The 27,531-nt window shown below is 39.1% G+C and overlaps 1 protein-coding gene and 1 long non-coding RNA gene across 2 annotated transcripts in view; one reads left to right on the top strand and one right to left on the bottom strand.

Annotated features, from left to right (window-relative positions):
• Window positions 1-27,531, bottom strand: part of CSNK2A2IP (casein kinase 2 subunit alpha' interacting protein) — a 517,960-nt gene that overhangs the window by 455,643 nt on the left and 34,786 nt on the right. The window lies entirely within an intron of this gene.
• On the top strand, window positions 106-12,121 carry LOC132683832 (uncharacterized). The gene is made up of 3 exons (XR_009612407.3): window positions 106-413; window positions 787-902; window positions 11,145-12,121. It is a non-coding gene; the product is annotated as an uncharacterized LOC132683832 (long non-coding RNA).

Raw genomic sequence — 27,531 nt, 5'->3', positions numbered from 1 at the left:
TCCACATTCACCACAAGCCCCTGACACAGTGCCTTACAGTCAGAAGAGAACCCCAACTCCCAGCTTGTCCCTAAGGAGCAAAGGGTTTGCACTCCACATACAGTGCCCTCAACTTTTAAGGTTATCTCTAAGACACAGGCTCCAAATCTTCTGACAGTATTCGCAAGTTTCACGGGACCGGGACCGGGGACCGTAGTAACAAAGTAGCATTTGTGCAACAGGCCTGTGAGCAGTCACCCTGCTATCCCCCCAGACACAGGGAGGAGGGAGCAGACAAAACCTTCCTCTGCCACTTGTTCCCTGAAGGGAGTTTGACCGAAGCATACCGAAGCAGCAGCTGCTGCAGGGCTGACTGCTGATTAGCCTGCACCTACGTGTGGACTAGGGATCCTCTCTGAGGCCCAGAAGAGCAGGTGAGCACTTCCCCCATCTTCTTTCTGGCTCACTCCAAGGATAAAACCAAGTCACCAGCTTCATCCTAGAAGGAAAGAGCTTGCCCACACATCTAGAGCCCCAGCTTTGATAGCTGCCACCCTAGGGATGGGCCCCAACTGTGACAGCCAACAGGGCTTGCATTCATGAGTCCCACAGGACTACAGGACACAAAGAAGCAGTTGTTAGATATATGAGCATTCCTCCCAGCTACCTCTTCCAGCACAAAGAGAGCGGGCAAAAACACCCATCTCCCAGTTTTTCCCTGGAAAGGGTTTGACTACATATTCTCCCAGCGGCTGCCTGAGGGCCAGTGGGCACTAAGCTGCTTTCTCCCTCTGCTCACTCCAACAGTAAAACCCAGTCTCCTGCTTCTCCCTGGAAGAAGATGGATGGAACGAACATTTATAAATGGAAAGAATCGGCGTGCCTGGGTGGCTCAGTTGGTCAAACATCTGACTTCAGCTCAGGTAATGATCTCCTGGTTCGTGAGTTTGAGTCCCACATGGGGTGAGCACCAGCCCTGCTTTGGGTGAGCACAAGCCCCACTTCAGGTAAAAACACTTCTCTCTCTCTCTCAGTCTGTCTCTCTCTGGCTCTCGCTCTCGCTCTTGCTCTCGCTCTCTCTCTGCCCCTTGCTCACTTGCGCCCTCTCTCTCAAAAAAACAAAAAAAAAATAAATGAAAATCATTACAAAATACATATTGGCTGTACAACGTAACAGAATAATGAAATAATGTAGTTATAACAAATACATTGCTTTTGACTAAAAAAATAAAACTGTCTTTTTAAATGAATAGTATCAACATCTTGAAGTTCTATAGCGATCTGTTGCATGCCTTAATTTTAATTTAAAAAATGAATAGAATAATCGAAACAAAGAATCAACATTAATCTTTAAATCAAAAGGATTTACAATGAGATTATAATTAATTACATGCCAAAAAATATCTTATTGAATAGGGTGGTGACCTCAGTTACTTTGTTTAATCACTAGAACAATTCAATCTCCAAATAAGAATTTGGATTGATTCCAAATATATCCAATTAAGATTATCAATTCACTAAGAACAGTGACAATAAACCTCAAAAATAAACTCTTTAAAAACTTTTCTTTTTGATTAATGTATCTGCTCCAATTTTTATTAGTACTTAGGTCCTTGAGGAAAACCATCTTGGCAAGAGGACTCTGCTGTCCCCAGAATGCCTGGGGGCAAACATTTACATAAATAATTGTGTTGATTTTCTATTCTATTACTGAGTACATCAGTTGTCACCCATTAGACCCATTTACAACAGACCAAAGTCAAAAAATGCTGTTCTTGTTATATTGAATACATTCTGGAAAGTGACAGATTTTAACAGATTTTTCTCCTATGGATTTAGAAAAAGGATTTAGAACTTTTATATTTACCAACATGCATGGTTACATGTTTCTAATTCAGACAGTGTTTATCTCTCAGGTTCCACAACAAAACCGTGAGTGGTCTAGACAATACTTGTATTGCCAACTGATTATAATTCCTTTCTCTGAATACCTACAGGACAATTACATAGAGATGATTCAGAACGTGAAATCGTTCCTGGTATCTTATATATGAAAATGTGTTTTCATTTACCACATTTAGCAACTTTCCACTTAACATTTTAGTGACCTTGAAACTATGCAAAGACATTTTATTTTCTCAAATGTCTATCTTTTTTCACATGAAATGACAAGTGCTTCCTTAGTATTCTAATTGCTACAAAATGCTGAATCCACTAAGAACGTTTCCAAGGAACTCCTTTCAATGAACTTCAGGAGGAAAACTAAAACAAGCCTTCTCTAAACAAGACTGGGGGGAAGGAAGCCAGTTTATTCTCCTTACCTTTTGTACCTGTGGATACATATTGTATACCTTTGGATATGCACCTGCTTTTTGTAAATCATAATGTCCATAACTAGTCAGAAAGTGAATATTTCTTGAGATCCCCCAATGCACAGCACCGTCTCAAGATGCACTGACATTCAGCTTCTCCCCAGAATTCTGCCAAAATCTTCTCTTTGACTTTAGCTTCAGCCTTGATCTTTGGACCATCATAGAGCTAAAGAACTACTGGCCTTCCTGAAGTTGTGCATAATCAATGACAGGTACTTGATAAGTTACCAACATATCTAATCAGTATAACGATGTCAGTAATATAAATAAGACGTGCCATTCAGATTTATCGTCATGCTCTGAAAATTTACATTCAAATATAGATAAAAGCATATTAGGTATAACCTGAACAAAAAAATTTTATGTGCCCTATGTGTTGAAATTCTGCCACTCAGCTGAACTACAATCCATTATTATTACCAAAATTAATTGCAGAAATAATAAGCAGTGTTAACAGATGATAAATTTGTTTTAAAGGGGTTAAGAAATATCCGATGGTTGAATAAAAATAAACTGAGAGGTACATCAGTATTAGGAGAGAGTCCCTTAATGAGATACATTTAGGAAAAATGCATTCTTTTAGAGACAAGATATGCTTATAATATATAAATAATAATACAAAGATCATTAGTAAAGATTAGAATAACATTGCGTTAGTCTGACTTTGATCATATAAAGGGAGTCACTATAAGAATATGAAAATAACGAGTGTGATACAGGAGCGATGGTTTATATGAATCAAGTAGGAGCTGGGAAATAAAGGTCTACCAACATGAAGCCAAGAGATCAAGAGCAGTTACTAACGAGGTCAGCTTGGAGCACGGGTGTATGGAGAAGCTGCAGCTTGCAGGGAATTTTGAGAAACCACTGTCACTGGGACCACAAGTGATAGCTCCTAACTCAGTCTACAGAGTCACCATGGCTTAACACCACGATTTCTCAAGAACGGGGCTCCCCCTCACCTTCATCTTCCACACAAATTACTCTCAACAGGAAACTCTAACCAGAACCTTACAACAAAGAAGATTCGGAAAAGTTTGGTTCTCAGACTAAGGTGGGAGGGTCTTGGTTCCAGGGGAAGAACGGACAACCCACCACTATCACACTCCAATCATAGTAGAATCGGTTATAGTGTAAGCAGTTAAAACATGAAAGAAAATAACCTATAAGTTATATTTAGTTACCAGTTACCTAATCCCATAGAAGTTGTAAAACTTTCAAGACAAAGATTCTGCCAAGGAATTTTCATAGTTTATGAGGATAAATTAAAATCAATTTTGCCACACGGACATTTTACAAAGAGGAAAGTATCCCAAATCCTACATAACAACTCTCAGAATACATCATCTACCAACTAGACATAACGAAGAATATAAGCATAAACAAAAGGAGAAAGGGTTAAAGAAAAATAGTTTTCCCAGGGCACATAGGTGGCTCAGTCAGTTGAGTGTCTGACTTTTGATTTCGGCTCAGGTCATGATCTCATGGGTTCATGAGATGGAGCCCTGCATCATGGAGCCTGCTTGGGATTCTCTCTCTCTGTCTCTTTCTGCCCCACCCCTGCTGGCTTTCTCTCTCTCTCTCAAAAATAAATAAATAAACATTAAAAAAAGAAAAATAGGTTTCCCAAATTACATTTTGTTCTCACTAATCAAAACTCAAAATCATAATTTTATAAGAATGCTTTAAGATTTGTCTATGAGGTTAAAAATTAACCCAAAACTAATTCCAATGATTGTTATACACTTATTGAAGGAAAAGGCTATTTTAAGATTTGTCCCAAGTTCATTTTAAAAAATGTAACTAAAAACATTTTCCTGAGTTATATTCTGCTGAATATAAAATTACTAATGATATTACTAAATATGTCAGTTGAAAGCAACTATGCATTAAGTACCTCAAACATGTGGCCAGAGTGACTAAATGGGCATCCAGTAGCTGAGGAGTTAGAGAAATTACCATTCCAGATCCACAGTGTCAACCTTTTTTTTTTTTTTTTTTAAGATTCTATTCTTTAAGTAATCTCTACACCCAATGTGGGGCTTCAACTTAACAACTCTGAGATCAAAACTCTCATGCTCTACCCACTAAGTCAGCCAGGGACCCCCCACAATGTCAAATGTTTAATATTTGACTCCACAAAGTTCTAATAATCCTGATATAAAATAATTTTTAGATAAAATTTTAGATCTAGTCTTATATTTCATAAGTTCATTCTATTGTGGTGATATTTGCATTTGGCCTTGGCTTTCGGTAATTATTGATGTAATCACTCCATCATTGAGCATGTGACAAAAAAAATTGCCTTTTACATTATATCTCTAAAATCATATCAACACAGCTCAATTAGATTCTTTTGGTGTTTTATGTAGATATAAATGTCCTACACTCTTTTTGAAACAGAATTATTTCTTTAAGGCCACTACCTTCATAACACCTTGCCCTTGATCACACAGCCAGAACTTCCTACTTTCTGAATTCTCTTTTGTTGTAATTATTTATGCCTATCATCTCATCTCTCCTACTAATCTGATGGTGATTCAATGGCAAGAACATCTGCTTTTTTTCTTTTTTTCATCCCCAACAGGAGTCATGAATCAGCAACTTCCATGGCAAATTCACTCTGCAAATACATTTGGTGTGGTTGACACAATGCATTTGCGTGCATGCACACATATGTGTATGTGTGTTCGTGTTCCCCACAGAGTTGTTCTTTATGTATATTCAAGGAATTGTGTAACCATCATCATGATCTAATTTTAGAAAAATTTCATCACACCAAAAAACAAAAAAACAAAACCCCACAAAAAACAAAAACAAAAAACTGCACCCATCAACAGATACTCTCCACCTCTGCTGTTTGCCGTAGGCAAACATCAATCTGTTTTCAATCTCTGTAGATTTGACTATGCTGGCTATTTCATAAAATGGAATTCTACCATACGGGTTTATCTGTTACTGACTTCTTTCATTGAGCATAATGTTTTCAAGATCCACCCATGTTGTATCATACTTCAGTACTTTACTATTTTATATTGCAAAATAATATTCTGCGTATTGATAGACCACATTTTATTTATCTATTCATCAGTTAATGGACATTTGGGCTATTTCTACCTTTTGGCTATTATCAATAATGTTGCTATGAACATCTGTATACAAATTCTTGTCTGGACGTAAGTTTTCATTTCTCTTGGATATGTACCTAAGAGTGAAACAGCTGAGTCATATGGTAAGTCTATCTTAACCTTTCGAGAAACTGCCAGACTGTTTTACAAAGTGATTGCACCATTTTACATTCCCACTACCAGTGTATGAGGTGTCCAATTTCTCCAAGTCTTCACCAACTTTTGCTATGTCTGACTTTTTTTTTTTTTTGATTCTAGCTATCCTAGTATGTGTGAAATGGTATCTCACTGTAATTTTGATTTTCGTCTCTCTAGTGATTAATAATGTTAAGCATGTTTGTGCTTATTAGTCATTTATGTATTTTCTTTGGAAAAAATGTCTATTCCAGTTCTTTGTCTGATTTTTAATTGGATTTTCTTTTTTTTTTTTTTTTTTTATTAACGTTTATTTATTTTTGAGACAGAGAATAGGGGGAGGGGCAGAGAGAGAGGGAGACACAGAATCGGAAGCAGGCTCGAGGCTCTGAGCCATCAGCCCAGAGCCCGATGCGGGGCTCGAACTCACAGACCGCGAGATCGTGACCTGAGCTGAAGTTGGATGCTTAACGGAGCCACCCAGGCGCCCCGGATTTTCTATCTTTTTTAATGCTAAGTTGTAACAATTCTGCATATATTTTGGATACATGGTCCTTACTAGATACATGATTTGAAACTATTTTCTCCTATTCTGTGGGTTGTCCTTTAATTTTCTTGGTATTGTTGGCAACACATTTTTTTTTTTTTTTTTAATTTTGATGAGGTTCAATGTATCTATGTTTTTCTTTTGTCATTTATGCTTTTGGTGTCATGCCTAAGAAAATATTGCCTAACCCAAGGCCACAAAGATTTACTCCCATATTTCCTCCTAAGGGTTTTAAAAGTTTTAACTCTTTCATTTAGGTCTATGATCCATTTAGAGTTAATTTTTGTATATTATGTGAGACAGGAGTTTAATGCCCTTCTTTTGCATGTAAATATCCAGTTAGTTGTCCCCAGCTTCATTTGTTGAAAGATTACTCTTTCCCTATTGAATCGTCTTGGCACCTTTGTCAAAAATCAATTGACCAAAACGTGAGGGTTTATTTCTGTACTTATGCCAGAACGACACTGTCCTGAGTACATACCTTTGTAGTAGGTTTTGAAATCAGAAATGGGTGTCCTCAAACTTTGTCATACTTTTTCAAGATTGTTTGGGTTATTCTGGATACTTTGTATTAACACAGGAATTTTAAGATTAACTTGTCATGTCTGCAGAGAAGTCAGCTGGAATCTGGGGAGGATTACCGTCTTAGAATATTAAATCTTCCAGTACATTAGCATGTGGTATCTTTGCATTCTTTAGGACTTCTTTTCTTCCTTTCAATGATGTTTTTTAGTTCTCCTGTGTAAGTCTTGAATTTCTTTTGTTAAATTTATTTATACACATTTATCCTTTCAGATGGTATTGTAAACAGAATCATTTTCTTAATTTCATTTTCAGATTGTCCATTACGAATGTATATAAATACAATTGATTTTTGTGTATTGATTTGGCATTCTGTAACTTTGCTGGAGACTCATTTATTAGTCTTAATAGTTTTATTTTTAGTAGATTCCTTAGGACTTTCGATATAAAAGATTAGGGTAACATTTGCAAACAGAGATAGCTTTACTTCTTTCCAATCTGGCTGAATTTTATTTCTTTTCCTTGCCTACTTACCCTGGCTCAAACCACCAATATAATGTTACCCCTCCCCAGTGCTCTTGTGTGCTTACACTCTCTCTCTCTCTCTCTCTCAAAATAAGTAACAGTTGTACCTGTTAGAATAGTGCATTACCTCAAACGAGTGAAGAAAATTCCCAATAAGTGAAACGTATTTACAGGAGGGAAAAAAGAGAAATTTTCAGAAAGTAAAACAAGGGGTCCCTGGGTAGCTCAACTTGATTTTGGCTCAGGTCATGATCTCACAGTTCATGAGTTCAAGCCCCACATCCGGCTCTGCGTTGCTGGTGCAAAGCCTACTTGGGATTCTCTCTCCTTCTCTCTCTGTCCCTCCCTCATGCACTTGCTCTTTCTCTCTCTCTCAAAAATAAATAAACTTAAAAAAAAAAAAGTAAAACAATCTAGCAGTCACTGAAAATTTTCTCCCTTCTTTAAAAAAAAGGAAAAATCCAAAACTTTGAAGGTAATTTTTTTTCCCCCTTTGGAAAAAGAAATTAGTTCCTAGCCCCCACCCCCGGCCTAAGGAAGTGAAGCTGCCACTACCTATTGCCACTACCATTTCTATTGTTTCACTAAAAGGTAGATAAAAGTGTAATAAGGCTTCTATAAGAAGGTGGATTAGAGGTTGGGGAGAGGCAGAGCTCACCCAGCTAATTCCCCAAGGACAAACATGGCCTGAGGGAGTCCAGAGGACCTGGCCCTTAGACTCTCAGGCAGAGTCCTGCTCCATCTCTTCTATATAGCCACTGTCCCCTTGAAAACTGAGAAGGGGATACAGTGGAGGTGGGACATTTCAAAGACGGTCTTAGCTCTGCCCCCACCCCCACCCACCCCCACCCACCCCCACCCCGGGCTACCTGACTTTGTAGTTGAGTAGTGAGTTCTAGGCCAAACTCCAGATTTCACCTCCAGCCAACACCCTCTGGTAAAAGAAAAGAGGAAATTCCTTTCCTCACCCTTTGGTCCAACAAAGCCATAGTAGAAGAGAGAGGGCCAAGCCAGCGCGAAAGAAGGAAAGCGTGGAACCCTAGGGCAAGGAAGCCAGAAAGGGAGGACCTGAGGCCCACCCAGCCCAACTAATATGAGTGGGGGATCCTGTCAGGACTGCCTAATCCCTACAGACAAACTTTTAGTGGCACAAGCCTTAATCATGTCTCCTCCAGGCTGGAATTCACACCTCCATGCAGGAGTTCCTGCCCTTGGTTCTAATCTTACTGTAAGGACTGAGGGAGTTAATCCATTTACACCAGGACCATCCATCCCCTGTGGTGATTCAAAACACAAGGCCCTGAAGGAGCTTCTAGCTATTTCATTAAAGGAGAGGAAAAAAAAAAAATCTTTCTTTTCTTTTTTCCTGTGAGTCCAGATTCAACCGTATTAGGGTGCCAGAAATGGCTCCATCACCCTGTGCACCAAGTAGGTACAGAAGCTCAAGGACAACTGGGGCATTTGCCCTCGGTCTCTAAGTCTGTATTTAGCCATTACCCACTCCCTCTCCTGCACCTGGTCAGAGAAGCCTTATGCAACCAGAGGAAAGAAACTGAAGTCTTCAACTGATGTTCCTCTAAGTCTAAATATAAGAGGAATCTTTTGTATCTAAACCATCAAGATATTTGAAAGGGAAATTGCTTTTATGTCCCCTGGCATTGGTACAGATTTTATTTTTTTTTCAATCCTCCTATAATTACTGTGTCAGGCTGTGCTGTTTTCCTTCTACTAGTTTTCAACAAATAGGCAAACAGTTGCATAGTTTCAATGTCAAAGCTACTAGGATTTCCTCATAAACACTTCATGGGAAAGAAGTGTTTCTTCAGGGGAAAGGAGATCCCCCACCCCTAGATGAGAGGTGGGAGGAGGAGACAGTTGACTCCAGGCCCCAGCTTCTTTTGTCAATCAGGAGGCTCAAGCTGTCCCTTTGGGGCTCTGTGAGGTGGTCAGAGAGCACTGCTGGATCCTACTCTTGGCAGGGGGTAATCTGGGGTGGGAGGAAGGGAAGGCACCCTTGAGAAGTATCCGATGCCTCTCCTCACCATTTTACCATTTGAGTAGACCCTTGCTGGTAAGATTTCAAGTGAATACAGTTTTCTTAAACAAGCTACTAGGACAATTCTCATATTGCCTTTACTGTCCAGTTTCCCAAACATGTGTTTGAAATTATCGTTTCATTCCTCAGGGACAGGACAAATTGTTCACTGTAGATTAGATACTTGAAACACATTTGTTTTACCTGAGTCACATCTTTATGGAAATTTTCCCAGGACTGAATTTGCAAGAAACCATGACTGGCATTTATCATAGTTATTAAGCATAATGAAATCCAAACCGATATGAATTCATCTCCTACATCAGCCTCTGAAGGTCCAGGTTGTGAATACTGCTTAGAGCTGCAACCCAATTACTATCCAAGATTCCAGTTGAGGGAAGTCAGTTAAGTTTATCTCAAAGTCTTATAAGTTCAATTGGTCAGTTTCTGCTTCATTTAAAATATCTCCAAAACCATTTAATTTTAAGTCCTTAAAGATTTTACTTTCAAGAAAAGAAAATGATCGGTGCTATATTTAATGAAAAATATTGTCATTCCAAAACATGTTACAGAATTATATTTCAGATGGAGAACTGGATGAAAACGGTCAAAAGGTACAAACTTCCAGTTTTGTTTTTTTTTAATGTGTATTTATTTTTGAGAGACAGAGCATGAGTTGGGAAGAGGCAGAGAGAGGGAGACACAGAATCCGAAGCAGGCTCCAGGCTCTGAGCTGTCAGCACAGAACCCAACGTGGGGCTCAAACTCACAAACCGCAAGATCATGACCTGAGCTGAAGTCAGACACTTAACTGAGCCACCCAGACGCCCCCAAACTTCCAGTTGTAAGACAAAGTACTAGATGTAATGTACGTGACGACTAGAATTACCACTACTTTATGATATATTTAAAAGTTGTTAGGAAGAGTACATCCTAAAAGTTCTCATCACAAGAGAAAAACCTCTTCTGTTTTGTAACTATAATGAAACAATGGATATTAACTGAACTTATTGTGGTAACCATTTCATAACATATGTAAGTGAAATCATTATGCTGTATACCTTAAACATATACAGTTCTGTATATCAAGTATATGTCAATAAAAATGGGGGATGTGGGGGAAGAATTATATTTCACTATTTAAGCAAAACCCTATAAAGGAATGGAAACCCCAAATTCTGAGCCTAGCCAAAACTAGATACACTCTAAAGCAGGGTTTCTTCTTGACATTGCATTATTGACATTTGGGGCCAAATGATTCTGTGTTGTGAGGGGCTGCCTGTGCACCATAGATGGTTAGCAGCATCATGGCCTCTACCTAGGGATGCTAATTACATCCCCTGTCCAGTGTGACAATAAGAAATACCTCCAAACATTGGCAAATGCCCATGAAGGGTCAGAATCACCCACAATGGAGACCTCTGTCTAAAGAAAGAATAATACCAAGATTATCTCCGGGTAGAAGTCAGATCATATGTATGAATGATATTCCAGTTAAAAGGCCTAACCTGCAATAAATCCTACAGCAGGCACATCCAACAGAGATGGGTCATTTGTGGAGTCTGGACTGTCCCTCCCAAGTCTAACTACATCTTCCATGTACCCCAGGGTGGTACAAACTTAGGAAGAGGATGTCATTCCAGATCCTCTCCTCCAAGGGAATCAACAGACCTCAGGAAAGGTAGGGAATATTGACCAAGATAAGTACACTTGTTTCATCTGATGGATAAAAGCTCTTCTCCAGACCAGAGGTTGTTCTCACCCTTAGTGTTCGTGGGCAAAAAAAGTGCATATTCATTATGTGACCTAAAACTGGATACCCACACTTTGAATCTTTTTCATTCATCCTACAGATATAGTTATTCACAGTGGTTTTTTTTGTTTGTTTTTGTTTTTTTTAGGTATCCTACACTGTACAACGTGCTCACAGCCACAAGGTAAAACATCAAAAAATTGTCACTACCTGGAAGGAGCTAATGATCAACAGATGAACTAGTCTGGTTTCCTTTCAGCACCACAGAAGCTAACTTCCATCTTCCATGGCCCTTCTGTGGCAGATCCTGGCCTCACCCAGGGGAGCATATATATTCCCATGGCAGTTGTCTGTTTACTTGGAAAGGCGAAGTTTGTTTTTCCAACATCTAAGTCTTGCTTGAATTGACCCCACAGGTCCCTTAATCCCACTAAGCTATTCTGATCATGTGCTTATTTCAACTCTTGTCACCACTAATGAGTGATTCCCTCCCTTCGCACCAATTTTTTGGTTCATGTTCTTGTGTAACAGTGAGCGTAGAGAGCTTAAGAAAAGTTATAAAAGGAAATGTTCACAATATTCAGAATTGAGTCTTAGATTGCAAATTCCCATTTTGAACAGTTAAATATTAGAAGTACTGTGTTGAAAAGGATTCTCTGATGGAATGAAACACGGGTTAGGTTTCTGACATGTACAGAACGCTATGGGAGCTCAGATGAAGGAGTTCTTATCTCTGCAGAAGCCGTAAGGGACGGTCTTCTAAAAATACAACATTTCATAAAGTTCCAGTTCCCTATTTGTGACCGGAGAACATTCCAGGCAGGAGGAAATACATTTGCAAAAAGTTCCAGCAAGTTCCAGCAGTAATTCAAGGCATGTGGGTTGGGTTTAGGGGCAGGCTGAAAATATTGTGGAAAATAGGGCTGGAAAGTTAGAAGTTAAAACAGAGATAATCCAGACTTTTTGTATGTGTCACTCTGGCAGCAAGCAGTGTCAAGAATAAACTGGAGAGATTTGTTTGTTTGTTTGTTTGTTTGTTTGTTTTCCTGTAATGACCATGTCACTCACCTTAAAGAGAGTAATGCCTTGGGAGAACATTGCAACAGACTCAGAAGCTAATCAGATTTCAACCCCATCTAAATTGATATAATTTCTCATTTACATAGAAAAGAGATAACTAAACAAAACCAGCTCTAATGGCAAGAACTGAGTGTGAGGGTGGTGCTAATTACGAACATGATGGAGATCACGGATAAGATTTATTAGGACTCTCACTAGATGCCATCGCTGACTCTCAGCACCTGACCTGGGCACTAGTGTCATCTCATCCTTATGTGGCATACTGCAAAAAGACCACAAATTCCGCCCATCCTTGAACTGTGTTCCTCTGTGATATGAATTTCCGCTCTTCCTATCAAGGGGTGGAGCCTATATCTCTACCCCTTCAATCTGGGCTTGACCGTGTGATTTGCTTTGGTCCAGAGCATTAGCAAACATGATGTGAGCGCAGCCTTGAAAACAGACCTGCTCTTTTTTGCTGCCCTGACAGCACCACGTGAGGAAGCACGAGTTAGCCTGTTGGACGGTGAGCCACACATTGCCCATCTGGCAGATGGTATCCACCCATCTGGCCAACCTGAGGTGAGGCCTCCCCAGACCAACTAGCCTGCCAACCACTGACGTGTAAATAAAACCATCCTAAACAACCCTTCGCTAGCCAGTCTCTCCAGATCAGAAAGATCTCTGAAGCCAATCCACAGGGTTATAGAAATAATAACTGTTTATTGTATTGAGTCACTATGTTTGGGTGGTTTGTTACATACCAAAAGCTTACTAACAGACTTCAGTGCGATCTTAGGAGATGGATACTAATATTATTTCCAAAATGGGAGGGGGGGGGGAAATGAGACATTTAAGACTTGTCCATAGTTACAGAGCTAACTGATAAAGATCAGGATTTGAACCCAGCTTCTAGATTGGTGCTTCTTTTTGGAGGGGCCGGGGTGTGTTTTGGTGTTTTGTCTGCTTAGCTAGAAGAATCTGCATAGTGTTTTTTTGATTAAGGAAACTAAGATTTTGCTAATACTTTAAAAGAAAATGAGGGTGGGGAAGACTTATGAGAACAAGAAATCCTGGGGAAAAAATAGTTTACCAGGTTTGTTATCAACGAATACACAGGTTAAAGAGAAGAATGATAATTGTATTTTGCAGTGATTGTCAAAAACAGTAACTCACAGCCTATCAGTCAGCTAGGAGACCTGTAGTCCACAGGGGCTTGTAGGTGGTCTACCTGCTGGCCCATAGACCTACTACTAACATGTATGATATTACAATCAGACATGGATGTACTTATTATATACCTCCATGAAATGTTATCAAAATGCCTCATGGTTTTTATTTCATTCATTCTTTCTCATTTGGTCGTGGCAGGTGAGAGGGATTTATTACCATGCTGCGGTCCCTAGACCCAAAATGTTTGAGACCCACTGCAATCAAGCACATGAAAAGCTCCCCCCAAAAAATCCCAACCTGGTGGAACAGGAAGGTAGAAGTTCGATGATAATTAAAAAGATAGCAGCAGGAATACTGTAACACATAGGCACCACATAGAATGCAGAGTTATACTGTAAAGGTAAAAGGGAGCAAATTTTGATTTATTGAGCTGTAATTCCATTGAGGGTTTCTGGTGACTCCGGCTTCACACTTGTGGTTGTAATATTCCCAGAACCCCTCAATGGAGTGATTTCCTGAAATGCACAGCTGCCTCTTATTTATTTTATTAACTTTACATAAAAACCATGGGAGCACAGCTTTTACGGTATTTGACTATGATTGGCCTTGTCTTTTCAAGTTTGGGATGGAAGGGGGAAAAAACATAAAATGAAATGAGAACACCATTTAAAAACTAAAACTTTCAAAGGAGTGATAACTAGAAAGACTTTTTGCTTGGGGTTATAATTTAACAATGAAATTTCCTCAGACTAATATATGATAATTGATTATATTTCAAAACATCAAAATCCAGATTTGATACCATGAAGGATGGTTGTATAATATGCAAACGCCAGTCCAAAAGACAGGAAAATTGCTAAACTTCTTGGTTATAACTTTTTTATTAATAAGACGTAAGGCAATGTAATTTGTTGTAGGATCCATTATGATCCATTCTTAAGTTTCTTCAAGTGTCTAGATCTAAAAAGTGTCTAGATCAAAAAAGATCCTTTGAAGGAATCACCGTTATTCAAAACTGTCCTTGCAAAAACTATTATCTTTAAAACATTAGCTATTAGAGTCTGATCCAAGACTCTAGAGCCAAAATAAGACATGAGAATGGAAAAATCAGTTCACTGAGAAAAAAATGTTTTTTTTTTTAATGTAAAAATATATAAGTTCACTAAACTAATGACACTTTTTTTTATGATTTGGGGATAGGTTTTTATTTTTTTAATACATTTCTAACAAAACTTTTTTGGATGAGTTATTTAGCCATCCAATATAACTTTAAAATATTAAGTGCAAATAAAGCACGACATAGTGTTAATGCCAAAGCATTTTCTTACTTAACTGAACAAGGGAATGATCAGAAATTCTTCAGAAAGTCCAACATATGGAGCTTATAGCTCTTCAATTATGTCAACATTTATTAGTTAAATAGAAATCACGAATCTTCTTTAAGGAAGTGAGCCCATATGCCTGCAATTAATATTTTTCAGCCCCATAAAAGATACCATAACTTAATTCCCAGTGTCTTTACTTTCAAGGGCTAAAGGCTCACAAATTATGTCACAAGAAACAGCAATGGCTAACCAGAGTTTTGTTGTAATGTATTTTTGTTAGCTGAAGCTAATTGGAGCCAAATGAGTAGAGCAATGTTGTAAAAGCATGTAGAGAAATCCTGAGTCTTTAGGAACTGAAATAAATGAGGATAATCACCAGTGTATGCAGAATACACTGCGTTCAATTAATATAAATAGGATAGCAGTCAGCTGGGAAGTGCCACAGATCATGATGGGTTCTGGTGGGCAGCATATGTCTTATTACACTGTATAAACACAAGCAACATGCCAGAGTGAACCAGATCAAATAACAGGGAATCAGGGAACCAGGGAACCAATTGGAGACCTTCGCAAATTTCTGTGGTGCAATTTTCCGGAGCACGGTCTGGTCTAGATTGTCAATTTGTGTGTGTTGGGTGGAAGGATGTAGGTATGATGCAGAGAAGTTCTCTTTGCAAAGACAAAAAATGTAGTTCAAGCAAGATAAAGCTACTACTGTATTTCAGCCAGGGCAACAATTATTTTTACCCACACTTTGGTTATAATAACCATAAAAATTATTTTAAGTTTGTATCCGATTTTTATAATAAATTTTGATCTAAAATGTAACAATTGCTAAGAAGAATCTCTTGAAATATTGACATTCCATTCTTACAGGATAAAGGTTACAGCTTGAGTGGTGTTAGCATAGTACCTTCTGTCAGATTCTCTTTTCATAATAGACAGTTTTGATAAATTCCCCTTTCAAAATGAAATAACATTAAACTCACAATCTGAAGCTATTTTGAGTATAGCATGTTTCAATTTGTCACACATATCAGAATTATGACTTTTTCTTTCATTTTAAATATTCTAATTTAGAGATGGTAACTCTGTCATCATACTTATGCATGTGTGTTTTAGGTATGGATGTTTTCCAACAGCCACTAAAGTAAAACAAACAAATTTCAAACAAATTCATTTTGTCATCATAAAAGCCATTGTACAGTGAGAATCTTGGATTTACCACCAATTCTGTTACTTATTTTTTTTAAACTTTTTTTCATGTTTATTTTTGAGAGAGAGAGAGAGCAAGAATGGGGAAGGGGCAGAGAGAGAGGGAGACAAAGAATCTGAAGCAGGCTCCATGCTGTCAGAGCAGAGCCCGATGTGGGGCTTGACCTCACAAACCGCGAGATCATGACCTGAGCCAAAATCAAGAGTCTGAGACTTAACAGACTGAGCTACCCAGGTGCCCTTGTGACTTCTTATGTTGCCTTGATTGTCAGCCTCTCTGGGTTTCAGTTTACTCCCCTTAAGATGAGGGACTGGTTTAGATACCGTTTTCTCTGGCTCTAAGAGCCTGTGTAAACTGAGAACCAGTCAAACTGTATGAAACCACTAATAATCCAGACAGACTGACCTTTTGTATTATAATATTTACAGCTAAGAACATTTCTGAGGCTTTTGAAGTTCTAATCATGAGTCATTACAGGAAATTGTGTAGGAATAATAGAACAAGCCAAATTACATACAAATATAGAAAAAATACAAAATACAGGGAAGAAGAAAGAAGAAAATATAAACCAGCCATAATCACAACTCCAAGATAGTAACATCATTAAGATTTTAATGACTAGCAGAGGGAGGAAGTTAAAAGAGGGGTGCAGGCAATAGTGGGGGGAAGAATAGGCAGAGGATGAGGATGATAAAGGTCATAAACGATGTAGCTGATATAGATCTGGATATATCTGGCACACGTAGACACAAATGACATAAGATGATACATATATAGCATAGCACTCTCATTTAGAACTTGACTGGACACTAAAGATATTTTTTTAAATGATCAAATATTTTTCAAAAGCAAAATGATTAAGGACCGGTAAATATATGTATGCTATATATAGTTTTATATACATACTTTTTTAAAGTTTATTTTTGAGAGAGAGAGAGAGAGTGTGAGCATGGGAGGGGCAGAGACAGAGGGAGAGAGGGAATCCCAAGCAGGCTCCACTCAGCGAATCATGAAATCGTGACCTGAACTGAAACTAAGAGTCAGAAGCTCAACTGACTGACCCATCCAGGCACCCCTTGAATTGTAATTTTAAAATATATACCCTATAGCTAAAATTTTATATACATCCATAATCCTTAGGCTACATTCCTAGACATAAAAAAAATAGCATGGGAACACTATGCAAAAAATGTTAAGACTTGACAACAGTAAGTCAAGCATTAATTAATTAATACTTTATTAAGAACCTACGGCACAATTAGAATACGGGTATGCTGTCCCTAGCACAAAGGGAAGTGGGAAGTGAGGAAGCCTCTATGTTCTTGTTCTATCTTGACCTTGATTTTAAGACCAGAGGTCTGTCTGCTAAAAAGAGATTCGGGATTGGCCATGCTGACCTGCGAGAAGCGAAGATCTATCATGTGTCCTGATGCCGGGCAACAGGAGCTGTCATTTAATTCATCACCATTCAGTTACAGATACAAGTGAGACAGGTCAAGTAGAACAGGGCCAGAGACCAATCGTCAATGTTATTTTAGGTGTCTTCATTTCCCTCGAAAAAGGGAGCAACAAAGATAACCGAATCTAGGACTCTACAGGAAGGTAGACCAGCTTTCAATAAATGCACAAAAGGAAGCCACACTCTTCATTTTTAATTTTCAGGTCCCTCGCCCCCATTGTAAAATTAGTAGCTTCTCAAATCCAGCTCTTGAGTTTTGTGTTTCAGCTTTGGAAGTTTCTACGACTTTTCAAAAACAGACATTCACATGTATTTTTCTGATTTTTTTTTTAAATAAAATAGAATATCAAGACATTTTCTGATCAGAAGGTCATCAGTTATGATAATATTGCATCGCAGGGTCAAGAATGGAAATGTCAAGGACACCATTCACGTGGGGGTGGCTTGTTGAGGGTTCTACTTTCTGGGGTTCACAACCTTATGCTGAGGGGCTCCCCCACTCACAACCCACCTTCATTTTCTCAGACTAACAGATATCCTTGAGGATTGCAAAGGAATGGCATTGAAGGTGAGTAGTAAGAGGAAGTCCAGTTGTTTCCTCCTACTCTTCTTCTGCCCCCAAACCTTATCTCAGTCCTGAATCCTATTTCTTTTGGAATGAACACCAGCGGTTAATTTCAGTCTGAGCCTTCCTTTCTTGTGATTAAGGCAGTGATGAACTTTAATAGTAGCCAGAGTGCCTAGGTAACTCCATGAGAAAGCATGTATGTTATTACTCACTAGGAGAGGTGTGCAAGTTGGAAGTATGTTCGTGAGGGCCACCAGGTCTGTCTGGGAAGGATTCACGAGTGCTGGGTCTCCCAAAGCCTAGAATAGAAGCAGCACTGTAAAGAAATGCCGGTGCACCACTTGGTGAAGAAAAGGAAGAGAGGAGCACTTGGGTGGCTCATTTGGTTAAACATCTGACTCTGGATTTCAGCTCAGGTCACTATCTCCCAGCTCGTGAGTTCGAGCCCCATGCTGGACTCGGCACTGACACACAGAGCCTGCTTGGGGTTCTCTCTCTCCTTCTGTGTCTCTGCCCCTCCCCTGCTCATGTGCGCTCTCTCTCTCTCTCTCTCTCTCTCTCTCTCTCAAAATAAATAAATAAATTAATTAAAAAAAAAAGGCAAAAAAGAAAAGGAAGAGAAAAAAAAGAACCAGCTCCTGGAGAAGATCTTGACATGAAAAGACAGCAGAGAAGCAATCCGATGCATTGTTGTATGCATAGGAGGGCGGGTGAGGAAGCAGACAGGTAGGGCGGGATGTGTGAATTATTTTAAGACCCTTTTACTTCCACAGAAAGAATTATAATCACTGGCTCCAACTGGGGGTGGGGGGAACTCGTGATACCTGGAGTGCTGGACATATTTCTGGCAGAAACCTCTGAGAAGTCACAGTAGGCAAAGGAAACTCCAGTAGCCACACGTTGAAAAAAAAAAAAAAAAAAAAGAGTAAAGTGGTAATACAAGGACTGGGTGATAAGCAAAGCACACTTACAGAGAGCCATGTGGTCAATTTCTTCCCTGAAGCCCACCCCACACTGAAAAGATTTCCTTTTTAAATGTTTATTTATTTTTTAAAAAGAGAATGAGTGGCAGAGGAGCAGACAGAGAGGGGACAGAGGATTGGAAGCAGGCTCTGCACTGACAGCAGAGAGCCTGATGCAGGGACAGGAACTCAGGAACTCATGACCTGAGCCAAAGTTGGACACTTAGCCGACTGAGCCACCCAGGGGCCCCTTCTAATCAAGGATGAAATTTGTATTACTCGCTGTGAGACCCAGGCAGTGTGAAAAGGAAGACTTCAGGGCTCTATTTTTTTCTTCTTCTACATGATTATTATCATTTCCAAATACAGGCTTATGTCAAAGCATTGCACCCAGTTGCATGTCTGTGGAGAAATTGGAAATCTGCTGAAGAGTCTCTTCTCCAGGAAAAGACCATTCTGGGTTTCTGACATTTAGGAGATGTTTCAGCCTCCAATAAAATAACACACAGGGCCTCCATGCCAATGGCCTTTTTTTGCCATAAAAACTGATGGAAATTTAATGTAATCAGAAAGGAAAACTAAATTTTTCTAAATGCTGATATAATTTAATGTTATAAGGGACCTGACTATGTGTAGCAATGAAAAGGAAATCGCGGATGCTATGGATTATAACAGCGAGTTTGTTCCGCGAGACGGGTGACCCAGCCTCATGACCCAAGCAGCCCGTGTCAACCACCTAGGATTACTAAGAGACAGTGTGACTGCTTTAAAATACACACACAACACAAATCTTTAGAATAATGATGACTTTAAACTTTATACGTCTTTGTGCTGCAAGTAATTGAAATCTCAACCAAAAGTAGCTTAAATGTGAGGGCATTTTTTTCTTTAACCTCACTTTATATAAGTCAGCAAGTCAGACCATACGAGGGTGCGTTAGCTCAATAGCACAGCTGATTTCATCAAAAATTCAGGATCTTGCCATTTGTCACTTTCCATTGGCCAAAAATGACCACTGAAGTTCCAGAGGTTACATGTATCAACATTCTGGGACAGAAAAATGCAGTGTAAACTCATTCATTGATTTTTATGATTTTTCTATCCCGGAATCCCCCCTCTAGCAGTCCGGATCTGATCAGGAAATAGAAATCCCACAGTAGTTTAAACAAGGGAGCGTCAATCAAAGAATTATTAGCCACAATAAAAAGAATTATTAGCTATAAGATATAAGGAAACTCTGTCTGCTATGCTAGGGCTAATGGAGAGCATATAAGGAAAGACAAACTTGGAAGCATTTCAGGCCTTGGAGAAGATGTGGTTCAGCCACCTGATAGCAAGGGGGTTGGCTTATTTAGCCAGAACTGTGGGGAGTCTGTAGTTGCTGGGCAAACCATAGGCAGCCCCCTACCCAGGGGAGGTGGGGGAGCAGAGGGTCAGCTACCTTGGCGTGGGCGTCCAGTGGGAGTCTAGGCTCACTTTGGGATACGAGGCGGCAGTTGGGGGTGTGGGGGGTGTGGGGGCTGTGTGGCGGGTGGGTGGCGGGTGGGTGGGGGGTGGGGGGTGGGGCTTCCGACCGGGAAGGTTGGCAGGGAGTGGCTTAGAGAAGGAGCTCTCTCTCCCTGCAGATCTCCCCCTCCCATGCCCTCACCCTTTTGGGTCTCAGCTGCATGCAGGCGGTCCAGGTTATCTCTAGGCTGAGGCTACAAGGTTACAAAGAGATCGCTTTCCGGCCCGGCCCGAGGCAAGTTCCACCTGGTGTCCCCACACCCACAGCTCAGGCTGCAAATTGCCGGAAGCCTCTCCCTCTTGCAGTGTCTCTCTAGCGCCCTCTACTGAAAATCTTAACATCATACGTACTTACTTTAAAGGGAAATTAGGTTAAAGAAATTCCGTTGTTAGATACATCAGAGAGCATATGTGGAAAGGTGTGTTCAGAGCTCAGAGGTAATAAATTAAGAACCGACACAGCCCCGGATGACTTTCCTTCATCTCTCCTTGACCAGAAGTGCGTGACATCCACACGCCTAAATCAGTAACTGGATGGAATTAATCACCATATTTGGTTTAAACTAATCAAGATTTACCCCAGGGCTGAAATGGAGCTCTTTCCAGGAAACACAGCCCACAAGGCTAACCAGGACTCTGCCATCAGGCAGAAGCCTGCGAACTAAGTGTGTGCTGTCCCATGTCTTCTGTTTCAATGATATGGGATATCCCATAGTCAAAAAAGTAATGGCAAACACGTACAGGCCGTTTTCTCCTAAAAAAAAAAAATTTTAATGGTTTCTGAAACAATCACTGCAGCAAAAGCATCTGAAAGCAGATAATACCAGAGACTAATTTACAGAAGACTGTAAATTTTTAATGCTATGAAACTTACTGTCTAGAAACTGCAGGCTTCTTTTAAGAAGTGAAAAGTTTAGGGGCGCCTGGGTGGCTTAGTCGGTTAAGCGGCCGACTTCAGCTCAGGTCATGATCTCACGGTCCGTGGGTTCGAGCCCCGTGTTGGGCTCTGTGCTGACCGCTCAGAGCCTGGAGCCTGTTTCAGATTCTGTGTCTCCCTCTCTCTGACCCTCCCCCGTTCATGCTCTGTCTCTCTCTGTCTCAAAAATAAATAAATGTTAAAAAAAAAAAAATTAAAAAAAAAAAAAAGAAGTGAAAAGTTTAATCTTTGCTTAGTATGAAAAGAGAGTGGGAGAAAACTTTAAATAACCACCAATAAAAATTTCTCTAATACTTAAAGAAGTTTCCAGATATGATTTCCTTACCTAACTGCCCTCATCCTAGCTCTCTGATAGAACCTGGCTTTTCCTCTTACAACTTGCTCAGTTCCCTGCTCTGTTGCACACTTGCCTACATGTCCGTATTGGGTGGCCTCATCTTCCTCTCCATCGCCCTGCTCCCTCTCCATATGATAAACTCACATTTGCCACCATATACTTTTATAGCAATACTTTCTGTCCCCACAGAGAGTTACAAGACAGGTATACTTGATGATGAAGGGCTGTTGATCACAAACATTATTATTCAAGAAATTACATGTTTAATCTGAAATGTTATTTGGTGAAGGAGTGCCCTCATCTGCAAAAATAAATAAATGTACGAAAGAACAGACATTATATCCTGCATACAATTTTATTTTTAAAAAGATATTTTAATTTCATATACTATCACTTTCAGTGGGATAAAGTCAACCTAAAATTAAAAATTGCAAGTTGCTTTTCCTGCTAAAGAATTATCACCTGCCAACTCAATCAGTAGTCACCTCTAACACACACTGCTTCTCCTGATGGGAATAATCCATTTAAAGAAAGTCACAAGAATTCACCACTGAGAGTCATATTTCTGGGTAACACATAACAAAGCTTTGGTAACACTCCAGTGTCATTTCCTTGAAGGTTGGTGTCGGATATTGTTGCTGAGGAAGGTCAAAAGCTGCTAAGACCTTCCTAAAGAACATGATAGCACCTGTATGTCAGTGATTATGCCTACTTTGAAAGAAAAGGGGTTGCAATTATTAATTTGACTGTGAATATTGAGTATATGCAACGCTGCAAAACTTAACAATTAATTTCTATTTGGCTGTGTGATTTAACATTTAGACTTCATATAGCATAGCTAAAATGTATAGGAAACTAAGTGAAATTGGTCTCAGAGATTTTATATTGGAGCAGATGTGATATCTTATATTCGAACTGACTCAGGCTAAGAACATCAATCTTCCAGGGAACAGGATGAGGTGGGGTTGGACTAGGCTAAGATATAAAAGGGGAAGTTTCCTCGGTTCATCCGTCTGAGCAACAATGTCCTTCCCCTTAGGAGCTCATTATCATAACAGGTCTGGGAAGGGCTCCTAATTCTAGAATTTTCCTTCACTTTCTCCCATCTTGACAGTCACGCATTCCATTCAAGGTATTCTTTCTCAACCAGATGTCCAGAGGAAAGGACCCAAACAAAATGTGTTGGGTGGAGGAAGGGGAAGAGAGCAGGACTATAACCACCTTAAGGTCATCAGACAGTCTTTGTCATATATAGCTAAGTAGTTTAAAATACAAGCTCTGGAACCTGTGACTGCCTGGACCCCAATCTGTGTTTGGTCAGGAATTAGCTGTACAACCTTGACAATATTACTGAACTTCTTTGTGCTTCAGATCACTCTTCTGTAAAATACAGATAAACATCATAAAAAATCATGGTTCTTAGGCTAAGTGGTTGGATACACAGAAAGCACTTAGAATAATGCCTGGGAGTAAGTGTGTATCAAGTCAGTGCAGAACCTTTCTCAAAATTTGGGAATAAAAAAAACTCCTTGAAATATGCATGAAGTTTAGATAATTTGAGTATAAATCATTTATGAATATAAAAGTTTTCCCGAATGTTGACTAGTAGGGTGAATGCTCAATTAAATGACTGAAATGCCAAATTGTATATTGTATTAAGAAATTTTTAATTTGCACACAATTTTAATTAAACATGTCCTTCTGTAACCTTTTTAATACATTGAATTTCTGTGAATTGTACTATTAAATTAAATGAATATTTACTGAAGAAATGACTATGTGTTAGGTTATTCCAGTTATCTATTATGGTAGAAAAAGGGGAAAAAAAGCCTCCCCAACACTTAGTGACATAAAACAGTAGATATTTTATTATGCTCATTATATTGTGGATCAGGAATTTGGACAGAGCACAGTGGTAATGGCTGCCTCTGCTCCATAGTAACTGAGGTCTCAGCTGGGTTGAAATGGTTTGAGACAGCTTAACTGAGGCCATCTGCCTGGAGCCCCATTTAAGGATGTTGGAGGGGCTTCTTGATTCTTCTCTCCATTCCATCTTCTGGGGCGGCAATGTTCAAGATGGCTTCTTCACTCATGGCCTGTCGCCTGCAATGGGTGGCTGGAACAGATGGGGCCATCCAAGTAACTCTCTCTTCATGTACTCTCTCCGTGTGACTAGCTTAGGCTTCTTTAAAGCATGGCCTTCCCAGTTCTCAGACTTTTCATATGATGGTGCATGACTCCAAGAGCAAGTATCCCAAGAAACCCACTAGAAGGTGCAAAGTCTTTAGTAACTTATCCTCAGAAGCCCCAGAATATCACTTTTGCCATGTTCCATTGGTCAGAGGATCATTAACGTCAGCCCAAAATCAAGGGAAGGAAAATTAGAAACCAATTCTCAACTGGAGAAGTAGCAAATAATTTGTGTCCTTCCATCTACTTTTTAAGTCCGTTAAGTCATTGGCTTTATATCCCTTTCTAGCTACTGCCCTGGACAGTCAACCTTCTCAAAACAATGGCCCACTCAGGCTGTGTTCACTGACTGCCTAACTGTCTCTCTAATCTGGCATTAGCTCTCCTTACTCCACTAAACTCCTCTTGCAAAAGCCATTAATGACTTCCACCTTGGCAAATATAATGGACAATTATTTATTTCTAAGTGATTTTTGACACCATTGAAAATTGTCCTTAAACACTCTCTCTCCCAGGCTTTTTTACACCGCACTCTAGTTTTTTCTTCTCTCTGCTTTTTTCTTCTTGGTCTTCTTTACTTCCTCCCATTTTCCCACCCATGTTCCTCTTCCTCATCGCCACCACCATCCTCACACACCCGTATCAGTTGCCACCTCTGTTTGAACTAGTACTCGGTTTCATTCCCTTATCTTTATTTCTACTACTACTAACCTAGTCAAAGTCAAAACTCTCTTGTACCAGATTTCCCTCAGTAGCATCCTGATTGGTCTCCCTGCAAAGCCCTCTTTCCCCTTCTAATCTGTTTTTCAAATTATGCCCTGAAAATGATTTAAAGATTGAAAATCCTTGAATTCTCTTCCAATGAATATCAAATAAAACTTAAAATCTTACAAAGTCCTGCCTTACCCTATTTCATGCCAGACTTTCTTTCAGTTCCTCAATGTACCATGTTCCTTCCACCTGAAGACCTTTCTCCATAGTCATCTCTCCAGATGGAAAGTGCCATCCCTCCTTTCTTTCCATTTGTGTCCTACTTAACTCCCACTCACCCAAGTCAAAGTCTCAGCTCAAATGCCATTGTCTCAGAGACAACCTCTCTCACCTCTCTACCTAAATTAGGCCTTCCCATAATTTTTTTTTAATCTATTTATTTTGAGAGAGAGAAACAGCATATGAGTGGGGTAGGGGCAGAGAGAGAAGAAGAAGAAGAGAGAGAAAATGCCAAGCAGACTTCACGCTGTCAGCATAGAGCCCTATGTGGGGCTTGAACTCACCAATCATGAGACCCTGACCCAAGTGGAAGTCAGACACTTAACCAACTGAGCCACACAGGTGCCCCACTCCCATAATTCTTTATATCATTTTTCTTCATAAAAATATATTACTAATTTTAATTGTATGTTTCCTTGTTATTTATTTAATGTCATCTCTAGTAAGTAAGATGTACATGTATTGAGGGTAGGGATATAATTTTTTGTTTCACTGTTGTTAGTATATGGGTGATAATTTTTCCCTCTGGGGTCAAACTATCTGATGCATATTTTAGATCTAGAACTAGCTGTGAATTTGAACAAGTTATTTAACCACATATGCTTTAGTCCTCTTATCACAAATATGTAGGTAATAATAGTACCTATCTAATAGGGTTGTGGGAAGGACTTCATGTAATAATGCATATTAAGAACTCAGCAAATGGCCCGGCAAACAGCAGCTACTCAATAAGAATTTTCTTTTCTTTTCTTTTTTTTTTTAATGTTTACTTATTTTGAGAGAGAGAAACAACACAAGTAGGGGAGGGGCAAAGAGAGAGAGGGAGAAAGAGAATCCCAAGCAGTTTCTGCAATGTCAGCACAGAGCCTGACAAAGGGCTCCATCTCACAAACACAAGATCATGACCTGAGCAGAAATCAAAAGTTAGACACTCAACCGACTGAGCCACCCAGGCACCCTTCAATAAGTATATTCTATTGGTATTTCTATTATTATTACCTCCTACACAGTGCCTGGAATATAGTTGGTGCTCAATAAATATTTCATATAGGATGAATGAATGATGAAAGTTAAACACTGCTTTAGCAAAAGGTTCTATATACCTATGTGCTGTTTTTTTTAATACATTTTATACATTTAATTTTTTTAATGTTTATTTATTTATTTTGAGAGAGAGAGAGAGAGCACAAGCAGGGGAGGGGCAGAGAGAGAAAGAGAGAGAGAGAGAGAGAGAGAGAGAGAGAAAGAATCCCAAGCAGGCTCCATGATGTCAGCGCAGAGCCCAATGTGGGGCTCAATCCTATGAACCATGATATCATGACCTAAGTCGAAATCAAGAGTCGGACGCTTAACTGACTGAGCCACCCAGGCGCCCCTACATTTTGTATATTTTAAAAGATATATTTTGAAAGATAAGATACAGTATATGAAAAAAAACTAAGGAAAAATTCTTCTTTTTATATCAGGCTAAACATTTCCCTTGCTTCAATGCTTGTTCCATATAAAAATAAAATATGTCTTAATTACCTCTTTACAGATCATACAAAGGTTAATTCCAATTAGTCCAAGTTGAATATTTACACATTTTGAGTTAATGACATTCTGACTAATGAGTTTTTCTGTACTTAAGATTTTTTCTAAACTAGAAGTAAATTCTACATGCTGATAAATCATTAAATTTGATTCATAGAAGCATTTCTTAAATGAGGTAATTGAATAAAATTTCTCATGAATAAGAACGTATTCATGGTATTATATACTATGATAAGAAAAAAAATGTGAAATTAAAAGAAAAAAGTTATCTAAGAATGAAAAGGAGAAAGAAGGAAAAGGATTCTATTTCTCCTTGGCCTCATTAATGTTACCAATTTATAACATAATCTGGCTCTGGCTTTACTATTCTAGGAAAAGATTAATAGATAGTAAACTAGAATTGTTCGGACCAATATAATAACAATATTAAATTTCAAAAATAGAAAGCACTAATCCTTTTATAATACTCCTTAAAATTAACAAATTGAATCTCATTAAACTTAACTTATTTTATATTACGGTCACATGTAATATCATTCAGATTATGATCTGAGCCGAAATCAAGAGTTGGTCACTTAACCAAATCACTCAGGTGCCCCCCGCCCCGCAACTATGAGTTTTAATAGCACTCATGAGAACACAAAGTATGGTGATGAGGAGGCAGTAATGTGTGTATATGTTGCTAAGAAAATCTTAGAAAAAACCCCACTAATTTTATTACGAGAAAGACAGATACCATATGTTTTCACTCATATGTGGATCCTGAGAAACTTAACAGAAGACCAGGGGAGAGTGGAAGGGGGGAAAAGAAAAGTTACAGAGATGGAGGGAGCCAAACCATAAGAGACTCTTAAATACTGAGAACAAACTGAGGGTTGATTGGGGGGGGGGGGGGTGAGAGGGGAAAGTGGGTGATGGGCATTGAGGAGGGCCCCTGTTGGGATGAGCACTGAGTGTTGTATGGAAACCACTTTGACAATAAATCATAAAGAAGTGTTTTCTTAACAAAGCAATATTTTCTAGCTCACAATTTCTTTTAACCCACAAAATATGGCAATCCAGGATTTCATTCTTATGCTTCTCCTTGAAAGTAGCTAAGAACAGTAAATTATTTTATCTCACTATAGTTCTTTGGCCATTATGTGTACAATTTATTAGCATCCATGAGAATAGTTGCATAAAATGTTGGTGACTTCACTGTCTTCAAATTTGCCAAAAATGTGTCCATATTCACTTTGTTAAATGTCATCCTATATGAATTTTACATTAGTTCTTTGAAA

This window comes from Panthera onca, chromosome C2, assembly GCF_046562875.1.
Source record: "Panthera onca isolate mPanOnc1 chromosome C2, mPanOnc1 haplotype 2, whole genome shotgun sequence".
NCBI lineage: Eukaryota > Metazoa > Chordata > Mammalia > Carnivora > Felidae > Panthera > Panthera onca.
Note: the sequence above shows the minus strand (reverse complement) of the source record. Positions and strands in the feature narration are given on the sequence as shown.